Raw genomic sequence first — 14,242 nt, 5'->3', positions numbered from 1 at the left:
TCATTACTGTATACCATGTCATTGTATGAATATAATTTTTCTCATCTGACTTAATGGACTGTTAATGACAATTAGATGGCTTGTTCTTGTGTGAGATGGTATCTCAATAATCATATGTAATTGTCATTCCAAGAGACTTGTCAGTGTGTCTTAACTGTATACTCTGTACAGAATCAGTGTTTAATATATCCTTTTGGAATGGAGGAGTGGATCTTTATTTTAATAAAGTGGTCTTATTCTTCCTAGACAAGATAAAGCTAATTCTTCCTGTTGAACTCTTCATGTAAAACTCACCTTGTTCTCCCAGACCTGTTTGAATCTTAATCTTTCTTACATACATTATACTTCTTGCTCTCAAAGTATGGTCCAGGGACCAGCAAGACAAGCAGAACTGGCCTTCCCTGGTAGCTTGTTAGAAATGCAGAAATATAATATCTCTGAATCTCAGGCCCCTCTTCTGACCTACTGTATCAGGTGATTTATATTAATGTTTGAGACACTAATGCTCTGCTCCACATTGATTTCGTCTTTCTCTGAACTTTTTATGACAGCTTGTATTGCTTATCTTGGCATGTGGTAATGAACTGTTAATTAATAGTTTAATGTTTATGTGTTTTCCTTTCTCACTGCGATGATAATCTGAAGGCTAAATTGAAAAATGTTTGTACCTTTCTTAGTTCTAGTGCTTAAAACCTAACACCATTGAAAACTATTACCTCTTGAATTGTTTTCCTCTTTATAAAGTTATTACATTATTTAAAATTGTTAGCTACCACATTCCTCCTTTATTGGAAGTAAGGTAGAGTATGTTATTAATAAATGAAAAAGTCAGGGTTACATATGCTTTATTGGCATTGAGGTGTCCGCTCCGTTAACACTTTACAGAGACTTTCTGACTCATGAATGGCCCCATCAGTTCACTAAAGTATCAGCTTCCTGAGAGCAGGACCATGTCCTGCTTTGTTCACCGCAACATTTACAAGTGTCTAGAACAGTGACTGACACACGGAAAGCACTCAGATATTGTCAGTGAATTAATACAGTCCTAGTCCTGTAGTTTAGAACTTTTCTTGAAAATAAATCAGGAAACCGAGTTAGTAAATGCTTTGTGGAAATTAATGGTGTGTTGGTGAGAAAGCATAGGAGTAAGCCTAGGAGATCAATTCATTTTATAAACTTGATCTTACTTCTTTGTCTATTTAGATGTCAATGTCCTACTGTAAGAAAAGTCACTAATGTTGATTGAGTACCTACTGTTTACAATACCCTGTGTAGGAAGGTTTGGTTAGATTATGTCTGATTCTTCATGACAGCTTTGAGGAGGGTAGGTGTTATCTTTGCCTTCAGATCTAATGAGAAAATGTTGGTAGAAGTGCTTATTTTAGCCTTTTATTTTAATGTTTTAACAACAAAAAATAACTGTATGGCTCTTGGCTCCTTTCAGTTTTCTGTTTTCAGTGGAGAATAAGTTGCTTCATATGTGTGAATATTTTAGTTATAACTTGAAACTCTTTCAAGCACCAAAACTTTTACAAATCAGCCATTTTAATTATAAATCTTTCTGAAGTCTGTTACATAAATTTCTGCTTCTTTAGTCAGAGAATATTGAACACAAATTAACCATGTTTTGATGACTTAGTATTATCATTAAGATCATAATTTTTTGCCCCATACTGGACACGGGCCCTTAAGAGTCCCATGGGGTATTTATGTCTAGCTCTATAAAAAATGTCCCCTGTTTTTGAATTTTAAGTGTCTTAAGTAGTTTACCTTTCTAGTTGGTTGCTTTTTGTTGTTGTTAAATTTACCTTTTACATCCTTGATTTCTAGCTTTTCATTTGCTATTGATGAAAAACCAGGTAACCAGTTTTAGGAGCATTATTTCTAATGTGACACTAAGTACACTCTGAATGAGAATTAAGTATGCAGTCTATTTTACACATTTTATAAAAACATCTGACATACATTGTTATATCTTAGAAACTACAGAAGCTGATAGAACAAGTTTTAGTGGTATTATATATATTATTCAGTAACTAATAGAAACTGAATAGCTTTTCAAGGACATAAATATATCTTAGAGCTTGAACTCAGATCACAGCTTACCATCCTTGATTCATTCTGGTTTCCATTACTACAACTGCTTCAAACATTGTAAGGACTCAACAGATGTTTGCCCTTATTATGTGCCAGGTACTATTGAAAGTTCTTTATGCATATCGTACCATTTAAGCCATATAACAAGTCTTTGATATGGGAACCATTATTAACCCCATTTTACAAATGAGGAAGCTCAGGTACATATAACTTATGTGATGATGAATGTCAGGATGGGGGAAATAGATGTAAAAATGTCCACAAAATCCAGTGTTCCTTGTGCAAGCATCAGGAAGTGTATTTTCTAAGATTTAGGTCTGTTACAGATTTATAGCTTTTAAAATGTACAAAAAAGTTAATATATTAGAATCTTTACATTTAATACCCTATCTTATTCTAGAAGATTTGTAGCTACAAGAAATCAATTTTGTAAATATTTTCGAGTTTGAAAAAAGACAACCTTTAGCCTGTGGGTCACACAGATTAAAATATAGAGGAATAAACATTGAAGGAAATAGGTATATTAAGGAGAGTTGGGAGTACTGTACGTACTCCTAAGGAAGACAGTTTACCTGCTGTAGGTAGGCAAACCTAAGTCCATTTGACTTCCTTTTCAGGATGCTTTCAAGATCTGGATAACTCTGCAGACATCTTGGGCATTGTTCCTTTCCCTTAAGGTCAGCAGGCTTATTGAAGTTGATGATCTTAAAAAAAAAAACCCAAAAAACTCCTGACAGTGCTTCCTGTGTCTAAGGCATGTAATACCAGTGATGATAAGCTGTGTTAGTGTTGCTTCTTAAATTGAAAAATATAAGGAGCCCAGCATACATGGTATTTTCCGTGAAGGAGATGATTTAATAAATCAAGTAGCATCTCTGGGCTTTAGTTTCTTTAATATGAGGATAAGGCATGGCTTTCTTTTTTTTTTTTTTTAAGGTATCATTGTCATACAATCTTATGAAGATTTCACATGAGCAACATTGTGGTTACAACATTCACCCATGTTATCAAGTCCCCCCCCACCCCCCACTGCAGTCACTGTCCAGGGTAGTAAGATGCTACAGAGTCACTGCTTATCTTCTCTGCGCTATACTGCTTTCCCTGTACATTATGTATGCTAATTGTAATGCCCTGTAATCCCCTTCTCCTGCTCTCCCCACCTGCTCTCCCCACCCCTTCCCTTTAGTAACTGCTAGTCCCTTCTTGGAGTCTGTGAGTCTGCTGCTGTTTTGTTCCTTCAGTTTAAGGCATGTCTTTCTTAAGACTTGTAATAGAAGCTTAATATACATAATTTCCTATTGATGTTTAATTATTGGTAATAATAGTTTGAGTAGTTGGTATTAATTTTATTCATTATAGTTGGATTCCAGACTGGGTGCTTAACCAAGTAAATGGAATGTGATGAAAATTTTAACTCTAGTTGCTGTATCATATCTGGCCTAGATGAGATGGCGGCATACGTTACTCCTTAAATACCTATTTTGACATTAAAAGGTGTGGGTGCACAGTATTTTACAACAGCCTACTGGTTTCTTATCTTTTGCTTTCTTGTTACCTTTGGTTTCACCTAGCTCCTGTGTAATTTTTAAATTTCAGTCTTCTGCTTAATAGCAGGATTTTGAATTTGGCTGAGCAACTTCGTGTAATTTAAGTATTGACTGCATTTTTCCGGACTTTTAGCTTAGTCCTAGCCTCAAAATTTGCAGTGAAAAGCCTCTGCTTTCTCCAGTTCTTATTTTTGTGGTCAAATATGCTTATTTTCACTTAACCAGGTCTACTTTAGATAATTTCTTGGAGGAAAACTTCTGATTTCAGCATTTACACAAATCTTGGATGCATTTACTTTTCTTTTGGAAATTCGTTCATAACTTTTTTGTAAACTAAATTATGGTACTTGGGTGTTATTTCACTTGGCAAGGTGTGAAAAAATATACTTAAAGAGAAAGCTTTTTTTCCCCCCATAAAGTACTGTTTGTAAAATTAATTTTATAAAATGGTTATATCCTGTAATGAGATTTAATAGTAGAGTCATTTTAATTTACGTACCCATCCATTGATGACTGACTGTATTTGGTTAATCAATACTGAAAGGCTGATGCAGGACTCTGGTATAAGCTAGAGTGGTACTTTTTATTTTTATTGCTGATGGAACCAAGCCCAAAGCATGTCGAATAAAAGTCAATCCAGCAAAATAGTGGTAACTCAGTATTAACTTAATCGAAATATAAAACTTTTTTACCCTTTGAGTCTGAATATCAGCTGGATTTTGGCATAAAATTTAAGATTTTATTTTCTCCCCAAGTAGTATCTAAATACCACAGGTATTCATTGTATCCAGGTGATTAATGGATTTTTTCCCCCTCAATACCTTCTGTCCCTGGCCCCAGCTAGTTTCATTTGATGTAAGTAGCAAATATTTGTTTATCTATGGGAAATAGGAATGAGCTAAAATAGAATTTTTAAAAACAAAAACAATATACATTCCTTGTGAGAAAAGTTTGGAGAAATCATAAACCATAAAGAAAATTAGTTTATAAGCTCATAGGGTGGGTAGCACCATTAAGGTCTTGAGGTTTACTTTTCTAGTGTTTTTCCTATGCTTTAATAAATATGTGGAGTTGCAGTTAATGGATTAAAGGTTATGAATGTTTTAAAACATTTTGAACATGTCAAATTGCTGTCCAGAGTAGTTGTATAGTACGACTTACTTTCCCACTTACAGAGTATTGGAGAGCTGTTTCTTGGTACTACTGCCAATTGAAAGTTACGGTTTTTAAAAAATTTTAGCCTTTATATTTAAAATTAAGTGTGAAGGTTGGTATACTAGTTACAATGATTCAATTCAGTAAGTATTTCCTGTCTGTTAGCGGTATCACCATCACCCAAGTCACCTGGGCTTCTGGTATCATCTTTGTTCCTTAGAAGGTTTTTATTGGATTCTCTAAGATCACATAGTTTTTGAGTTTGTAATGGTATTGTCTGCACTGTTCATTTCTTGTGGTCTTTTCTGAATTGTTGCAAAAACCTCATATGACTAGTCTTAGAATTCCATTTTGTATTTGACTGTCAGTGCACAAAGTTGCCAAGTAAGTGGTAAATCTTAAAGGACAACTATAGGCTCAGAACGCAAAACCCTTTGTAAAATCCCTGTTACGTAAAATAAACTAAAATCAAACTTTATAGCTTGACTTTTTGTTTATTAAGGTATCATTGATATACACTCTTATGAAGGTTTCACAAGAAAAACAATGTGGTTATTTACATTCACCCATATCGAGTCCCCCCCATGCCCCATTGCAGTCACTGTCCATCAGTGTAGTAAGATGTCACAGAGTCCCTACTTTTCTTCTTTGAGCTACACTGTCTTCCCTATGACCTCATGCACACTGTGTGCACCAATTATGATACCCCACAATCCCCTTCTCCCTTCCTCCCCACTCGCCCTCTGCCACCCTTCCCCTTTGGTAACCACTAGTCCCTTCTTGGAGGCTGTGAGTCTGCTGTATAGCTTGACTTTTAAGATCCTCTTTAGCTTTTGTTTTAGTCTCCAAATGTGGGCTTGAGATAGTTTTTAAGTTTAGCCTTTAAAACAATTAAACCCCAAATCTCTTCCTTTTAGATAGAAGAAAACCCCTGTTTTACATTTTGTGTAGAAATGCATAATCTTCGTTTTGTTCTGAAGGACCTCTTGAGAAAGAAGGTGAATAATCACATTTTGGGATTACTGTGGTATACATTTCATACTGGAAAGCTGAAGCCCTTTTAATTTGTTAAGCCTATTTAACTAAAGAGCCATAACACTGTGGCACACAAATCAAAAGGCAAAAAAGAGTAAATAGTGAAAAGAAACTCTCACTTTCATCCCTATCTTGAACAACCCTCTTCCAAGAGGTAATCATAGTTACTCTTTTTAAATCTTTCCTTCTGGACATCTTTTAGCAAGTACTGCTTCCTGTTAAGGAAGCAGAAACAAACTTATCGAAATGCCCCATATCACCTAAACCTTCTAATTAAGCAGTGATCCCTGCTCCTGAGTATAATAAACTTAAATGTTTTAGTCTAATAAACATAATAGTTTTGAATTTTTTTGTGTGTGTGTGAGAGACAAATTAATTTTATTCCAGCTAAGACTTTTTATGACTCATTTTACTTGAGAAAAGTTACCTTGCAGCTGCATGTGGGAAAATTTGCAGATTGGTTATATATATGTTGAGTTGGTAAAGTAAAAACTTAATGTTATATATTAAACATCCTTATTAGTTAACATTGAATTGTAGCTATACATTTGTATATTCAGTTGCATCATTGTACTTTCTCATGACTAACTTTTATGATGAGAGTAGTATTATTCTGTTGAATTTTTTGAGGCTACATTGCCCTTCTTCCCTGTCCCTAACAATTATTAGTTGATTTAGCATTAAAACTGGGAACATCAATGAGCATTAGGTCCAATAGAATAATAATGAAACATGTTCTTTCAACTGAAATAAAGAGATGATACTAATTAAGTGTTTTGGGGTATTTTAACTAATCACATGTGTCAGGAACAAAATATCTTTTTTTCCTTGGAAGTTTCTTAAATTTCTTTGACATCAAAACTTTAACAACAGTGATTTAAATCCTGTTTATTGTTTGACTCGGCCAGATATGAAATGGAACCCCTATCCCACTTGAGCCCTAAAATGTGTTTAATTTAAGGCTAGTGCTGCTTTCTGCTTTTTGAATTTACATTTTGGCAATACATACCTTCTTTGTTGAGTGTTAGAAAAAATGATCTAGGCTTAACCAAATAAGAAAACTGCCAAGTTCACAGATCAGTCAGTGAAAGAAGGCAGAGTTAAATGAAAATCTAGATATTGACTTTACAGAATATGCTAGGGGGAGGTTCTGTGGCATTAGAGATTCTTTGAGACTAAAATTCTTCTACAATAATAGCTTTTCTTTGATGATGATTGATGTGAGAAATTCAGGCTGTGGACCTTACCTCCCAGAATCTGTAAAACTGCAATAAAGCCAGCTAGCAATCATGCATCCTGCCTGACCTCTTCTCCAAATGGCCAGCAACTGGTGCCCTTTGGGCTTTGCCTTTTAATTTCATACTTTTTAGAGAACTCTTGGAGTGGATCTTGTCTTTATTTTTAACAAGGATAATGTTTTTAGGAAAACTTAGATATATTCACATACACACGTATTCAGAAATATTTTTGAATAAATCAGTTTAATCTTACTCTTGATTTTTTAATGCAGAAAATCATGTCCTGAAACCTGTTGTATTGGGTGTTCTGAGAGGTAGTTCTAGCTCTGGATGACTGGTAAGTCTTAACAAAAATGGAAGTTTGGTGTCAGGTAGTTGAATTTTAATAAGTTACATTTACGTCTTACTAGTCAAAAAATGTCTGAAAAATAGGCTCTGATCATTCTGGGGAGACGAGAGTCAGTGCCATGATGGTACTTACCATATTCATTTGCTAAATATTTTTTGGATAGTGAATAGATGAGCAAATGAGATCAGGTATAATTTACTGTATTCATAGTAGTCATAACTGCAGCTGACACTTACTAAGGATTTATTAGGCATTGTGAACTAGATATTTTGAGTGGATTATTTTTAAATCCTTGCAACAAGGATACAAGATAGGTGCTGATTTATCTCCACAGGAGGTAGGTGAGGCTAGGATAGATAGCTGACTTGCTCAAGGTTACAGAGCTGGCACTTACAGCTTTATTTTTTATTCTAGTGCCAAGCCTCTCAACAACTATGTTATATGATTTTTCTGTTTCTACAGACCAGAGGTTCATATTTGTGTATATACTCATCAGAGTTAATTTTTAAGCTTTTACTAAAATTTTCTTTCTCACCTAAAATTAGTTTTAGGGCTACTGTGTACTAGACAACAAATGGAAGACAGCAAATCAAGGTGTGAATTTTGGGGCTTCAGCTGGGTTTGCTTATGATAAATAGTTTGCTGTTTTATTACCTCTGTCTTGCAGGTGTTGCGATTCAAAGTGGGCTCTTGCCGCTGCAATAAGTTTATTCTTACCCTTCTTAAAAACAAGAGTGTTGACATAATAATCAAAACTAACATAATAGTGGTTTGACCCCAGCCAAGGAGTATGCCTGTCTTATCCTATAGAAACAGCAAGGGGTGGTAGAGGAAATTGGCTTGACAGCACACAGTTCGGAGGTCACATCTATTGAAATGTTATATTTTGAGACTTCTTATCAGTGACATAAGTTAAGAAGTGTTTGATTATAAATTCTGAATGTTCAGCTTCTGGAGTTAGGAGAGCACTGTCTACACCTGCTTAATGTTACAGGTTCTATTAACCAGTGCTACCCAAAGTGTGGAGTATGGTTCGTTACTTACTAGTCTGTATGAGATAAGCACAGGCTTGAGACTTGAGTATTGAGAAATTTTTATAGCAGTTTGATATTGCTATGATACTCTAGTGTTTGATCTCTGGGCTTTTATTTTCTGTGTCTTTTAACAGTTTTTCACTTTTCTAGAAAGTAATTTTTAATCTTTCTAAAAAATTTTGGTCTCTGACGGATTGGAGGAATGTGAGTTCTTCACCATTGATAGCTTGAGAAGTGCTCATAAGCGACTTTCATACCTCTTTTAGCCAAGAGCATCTTCCTATGACCAGCATCTAATAGTATTTAATAGAACCATAAGTAAAATATTGTGAGTACTGAGTACTACTAGATTTACTTTTTTATTATTATTATAGTAGTAAAATGTTGTAGTAATTTCAACTTTATCTGTATTTCAGTTTCTTTATCTGTGAGCTGTTTAAGAAGATTCATTGTGTGCTTATTCTACGTGCACAATAGAGATTGCAACCTCTGAGCATTCCCAGTGAACTCCTCTTTATAAAGGAAGGTTAAAAATGATACATGGTATATATAGTTCTGACAATTTAAAACTGCTTATGTCTGTAATCATTTTAACTGGACTTTCAACAGATACTTTTTATGTGTGTTACAGGGACAGCTGCTTTTCCTAGTGAAGATTTATGCCATTAGTTTGCACTAAGATTGAATTGTTACTTTGCTGAGTTAGAATTGGCTTAGGTTAGGCTTCTCTTAAATATATTTCTTAAAGTTACCTCTTTCACCTTGATGGTGCATACATATACACAATTTCTGGTAATTGTGTGTGTGTGTGTGCAGTGACATCTGTGAATAGAGCTGAATAGTAACCATATCAACAAGAGATTAGAATTTAAAATATAGCAGGTGCTAAGGCTTATAGTATATGGGTTTTTTTTCTTTTTCTTTTCCTTTCTAAGCCACTTATTTAGCTAATTTTTTAGCTAACATGCTCAAATCAAGATATGTCCACAACATTCTGTCAGCTCAGCATTGTCAAACAAGGAAATTTGTCTTTTATGAAGCTTTGTGCAGTATTGGATGTTTTTAATGAAAAGCAAATGCATGTTTATTATAATTAATTAATACAAGGATTCATAAAAGAAAAGGTATGTCCTTCCACATCATTCTTGTTCATGCAAACATAAAGGCATAACTGCATGTATCTAAGAGGTTTTTATTACCATTAATTTTTTTTACTACTATTAATTTTTACAACTTATTCTGACCTCTTGTATGTCATGGATGTCTTTGGGAATCAGATGAATGCCATGGCCTTTTTTCCAGGAAAATGCCTTAAGTACATAAACACAAAATATTGCATATGGCTATAAGTGGTTTTTAGATGTCTTCATGTTCATCTTTGGTGTTTAGGTATGAATGTTTGCTTTTAGGGCTTACACACTTTGAGAAATATACCTGTTAATGTAGAATTTTGTGTATGGAGTTAGACAGTAATCCAGATTGATTCTTACATGTAGCTGTCCAGTTTTGCCAACATCAGCTGTTGAAGAGGCTGTCATTTCCCCATTGTATGTCCATGGCTCCTTTATCGTATATTAATTGACCATATATGCTTGGGTTTATATCTGGACCCTCTATTCTGTTTCACTGGTCTATGGGTCTTTTCTTGTGCCATTACCAAATTGTCTTTATTACTGTGGCTTTGTAGTAGAGCTTAAAGTTGGTAAACAAGATCCCCCCTGCTTTATTTTTCCTTCTCAGGATTGCTTTAGCTATTCGGGGTGTTTTGTAGTTCCGTATGAATTTTCGAACTATTTGTTCCAGTTCATTGAAGAATGCTGTTGGTATTTTGATAGGGATTGCATTGAATCTAGGCTGCTTTAGGCAGGATGGCCATTATGACAACATTAATTCTGCCTATCCAAGAGCATGGGATGAATTTCCATTTATTAGTGTCCTCTTTAATTTCTCTTTAGAGTGTCTTGTAGTTTTCAGGGTAAAGGTCTTTCACTTCCTTGGTTAGGTTTATTCCTAGGTATTTTATTCTTTTTGATGCCATTGTGAATGGAATCATTTTCCTGATTTGTCTTTCTGCTAGTTCATCGATAATGTGTAGAAATCCAACAGATTTCTGTGTATTAATTTTGTATCCTGCAACTTTGCTGAATCCAGATATTATTTCTTGTAGTTTTGGAGTGGATTCTTTAGGGTTTTTTATGTACAGCATCATGTCATCTGCAAACAGGGACAATTTAACTTCTAACTTCTTCCTTGCCAATCTGGACACCTTTTATTTCTTTGTGCTGTCTGATTGCCATGGCTAGGACCTCCAGAACTACGTTGAATAAAAGTGGGGAGAATGGGCATCCTTGTCTTGTTCCCGATCTTAGGGGAAAAGCTTTCAGCTTCTCACTGTTACTTATTATGTTGGCTGTGGGATTGTCACATATGGCCTTTATTATGTTGAGGTACTTGCCCTCTATACCCATTTTGTTGAGAGTTTTTATCATAAATGAATGGATGTTGCATTTTGTTGAATGCTTTTTCAGCATGTATGGAAATGATCATGTGGTTTTTGTCCTTCCTGTTGTTGATGTGGTGGATGCTGTTGATGGATTTTCTTTTTTTTTTGGTATCATTAATCTACAATTACATGAGCAACATTATGGTTACTAGACTCCCCCTACTGCTGATGGATTTTTGAATGTTATACTATCCTTGCATCCCTGGGATGGATCCCACTTGATCATGATGGATGATCCTCTTGATGTATTTTTTAATTCAGTTTGCTAATTTTTTGTTGACTATTTTCACATCTCTGTTCATCAGGGATATTGGTCTGTAGTTTTCTTTTTTTATGGTGACTTTGCCTGGTTTTGGTATTAGAGTGATGCTGGCTTCATATAATTAGTTTGGAAGTATTCCCTCCTCTTCTACCTTTTGGAAAACTTTAAGGAGAATGGGTATTATGTCTTCTCTAAATGTCTGATAAAATTCAGCGGTGAATCCATCTGGTCCAGGAGTTTTGTTTTTGATTACCGATTCAATATCATGGCTGGTAATTGGTCTGTTCACATTTTCTGTTCCTTCTTGGGTCAGCTTTGGAAGGTTGTATTTTTCTAGAAAGTTCATTTCTTCTAGATTATCCAATTTGTTAGCATATAATTTTTCATAGTATTCTCTAATAATTATTTGTATTTCTGTGGTGTCTGTAGTGATTTTTCCTTTCTCACTTCTCATTCTGTTGATGTGTATAGATTCTCTTTTTCTCTTAGTAAGTTTGGTTAGGGGCTTATCTATTTTGTTTATGTTCTCAAAGAACCAGCTCTTGGTTTCATTAGTTTTTTCTATTGTTATATTTTTCTCAATTTTATTTATTTCTTCTATGATCTTTATTATGTCCCTCCTGCAGACTTTGGACCTCCTTTGTTCTTCTTTTTCTAGTTTCAATAATTATGAATTTAGACTATTCATTTGTGATTGTTCTTTCTTTAAATAGACCTGGATTGCTATATACTTTCCTCTTAGAACTGCCTTCACTGTGTCCCACAGAAGTTGGGGTGTTGTGCTGTTGTTCCCATTTGTTTTCATTTATCGCTTGATCTTTGTTTTAATTTGGTCATTGATCCTTTGAGTATTTAGGAGCATTTTGTTAAGCCCCCATGTGTTTGTGAGCCTTTTTGTTTACTTTGTACAATTTATTTCTAGTTTCATACCTTTGTGATCTGAGAAACTGGTTGGTACAATTTCAGTGTTTTTGAAATTGCTGAGGCCCTTTTTGTGGCCTAGTATGTGATTTATTCTGTAAAATATTCCATGTGTACTTGAGAAGGATGTGTATCCTGCTGCTTTTGTTTTGAGTGTTCTATAGATGTCTGTTTGGTCCATCTGTTCTAATGTGTTTTCAGTGCCTCCATCTCCTTACTTATTTTCTGTCGGGTTGATGTATCCTTTGGAATGAGTGGTGTGTTGAAGTCTCCTAAAATGAATGCATTGCATTCTATTTGCCTCTTTAATTCTGTTAGTATTTGTAGTACATATTTGGGTGCTCCTATGTTGGGTGCATAGATATTTATAATGGTTATACCTTCTTGTTGAACTGACCTCTTTATAATTATATAATGTCCTTCTTTGTCTCTTTTACTTTCTTTCTTTTGGAGTGTATTTTATCTAAGTATTGCAACTCTGATTTTTTTTCCCTATTGTTTTCATGAACTATCTTTTTCCATCCCTTTACTTTTAGTCTGTGTATTTCTTTGGGTTTGAAGTGAGTCTCTTGTAGGCAGCATACAGATTGGTCTTGCTTTTTTATCCATTCTGTAACTCTTTGTCATTTGATTGGTGAATTCAGTCCATTTCTATTTAGGGTGATTGTCAATAGATATGTACTTACTGCCATTGCAGGCTTTGGATTCATGGTTACCAAAGGTTCAAGGGCAGCTTCTTTACTATCTAGCAGTCTACCTTAACTCACTTATTACGCTGTTATAAACAAAGTCTGAAGGAAGATTCCGCCCCCCCCACCCCCCGCCTTTTTTTTTTCTTCCATCTCCTTTCTTCATATGTTAGGTGTCATATTCTGTATTCTTTGTGTATCCCTTGACTGACTTTGTGGGTAGCTGATTTAATTTTGCATTTGACTAGTATTTAATTGGTCTACTTCTTTGCTGTGGTTTTATTTTCTCTCATGACAGCTATTTAGCCTTAGGTGCACTTCCATCTACAGCAGTCCCTTTACACTGTAGAGATGGTTTGTGGGAGGAAAATTCCCTCAACTTTTGCTTATCTGGGGATTGTTTAATCCCTCCTTCAAATTTAAATGATAATCTTGCTGGGTAGAATATTCTTGGTTCGAGGGCCTTCTGTTTCCTTGCATTGAATATATTATGCCAGTCCCTTCTGGCCTGTAGGGTTTCTGTTGAGAAGTCTGATGATACCCTGATGGTTTTCCTTTGTAGGTGATATTTTTTCTCTCTCTGGCTTCTTTTAATACTTTGTCTAGTCCTTGATCTTTGCCATTTTAATTATTACATGTCTTGGTATTGTCTTCCTTGGGTTCCTTGTTTTGGTAGATCTGTGGACTTCCATAGCCTGAGAGACTATTTCCTCCCCAGATTGGGGAAGAGTTCAGCAATTATTTCTTCAAAGACACTTTCTATCCTTTTTTATCTCTCTTCTTTTGCTACCCCTATAATACGAATATTGTTCTAGTGAGCTGGGGTGAAGGGTGTGCTCAGGTCCTGCCAGGTCACGGCTTTTTTAGTTTTCCCTTTTCTGTGAGATGTTTACTTTTCCCATATGTAGACTGGCTGGTATACTGTTACTTCTGGTCACTCTTTTAAGAATAGTTTTATTTTCTGTGTTTTCAAAATACATGTGGTTTGGGGAGGAGATTTCTGCCACACTTCTCACACCGCCATCTTCTTTCCTCTATTTGTTAAGTGTGAAAATAATTGTTCTTGGCAGAGAAGTTGAATAGGACTTAAATATTGTGCTTTCTTTTTATTGACAAAATCAATATTTCTCATTTATTGAGCATTTATTATATGACAGACACTGTATGAAGTACTCACTGTGCATTATCTCATTTTTAATAGTGTCAATAATGCTTTGAAACAGCTCCATATTGGAAATCAGAGATCTAAGACTTAAGAAGATTCCATAGCTTTCCCAAGGTCACAGCTAATAAATTTAGGCTGGAATTGGAACTTATAGTCACACCTGCCTGACTCTTAAAATCCATTATTTGCCTTTGAAGAAGTGGAGAGGTCTTTTATACAGTGATGTGTAAGGTTTGTGTACTTTCTT

At 35.0% G+C, this 14,242-nt stretch overlaps 1 protein-coding gene across 1 annotated transcript in view; it reads left to right on the top strand.

Annotated features, from left to right (window-relative positions):
- The window catches only part of EIF3H (eukaryotic translation initiation factor 3 subunit H), a 101,503-nt gene that overhangs the window by 2,933 nt on the left and 84,328 nt on the right, over nt 1–14,242 (top strand). The window lies entirely within an intron of this gene.

Source organism: Manis javanica, chromosome 2 (genome assembly GCF_040802235.1).
Source record: "Manis javanica isolate MJ-LG chromosome 2, MJ_LKY, whole genome shotgun sequence".
NCBI classification, from domain to species: domain Eukaryota; kingdom Metazoa; phylum Chordata; class Mammalia; order Pholidota; family Manidae; genus Manis; species Manis javanica.
The sequence above is the reverse complement of the archived record's forward strand: the minus strand, read 5'-3'. Positions and strand labels throughout refer to the sequence as shown.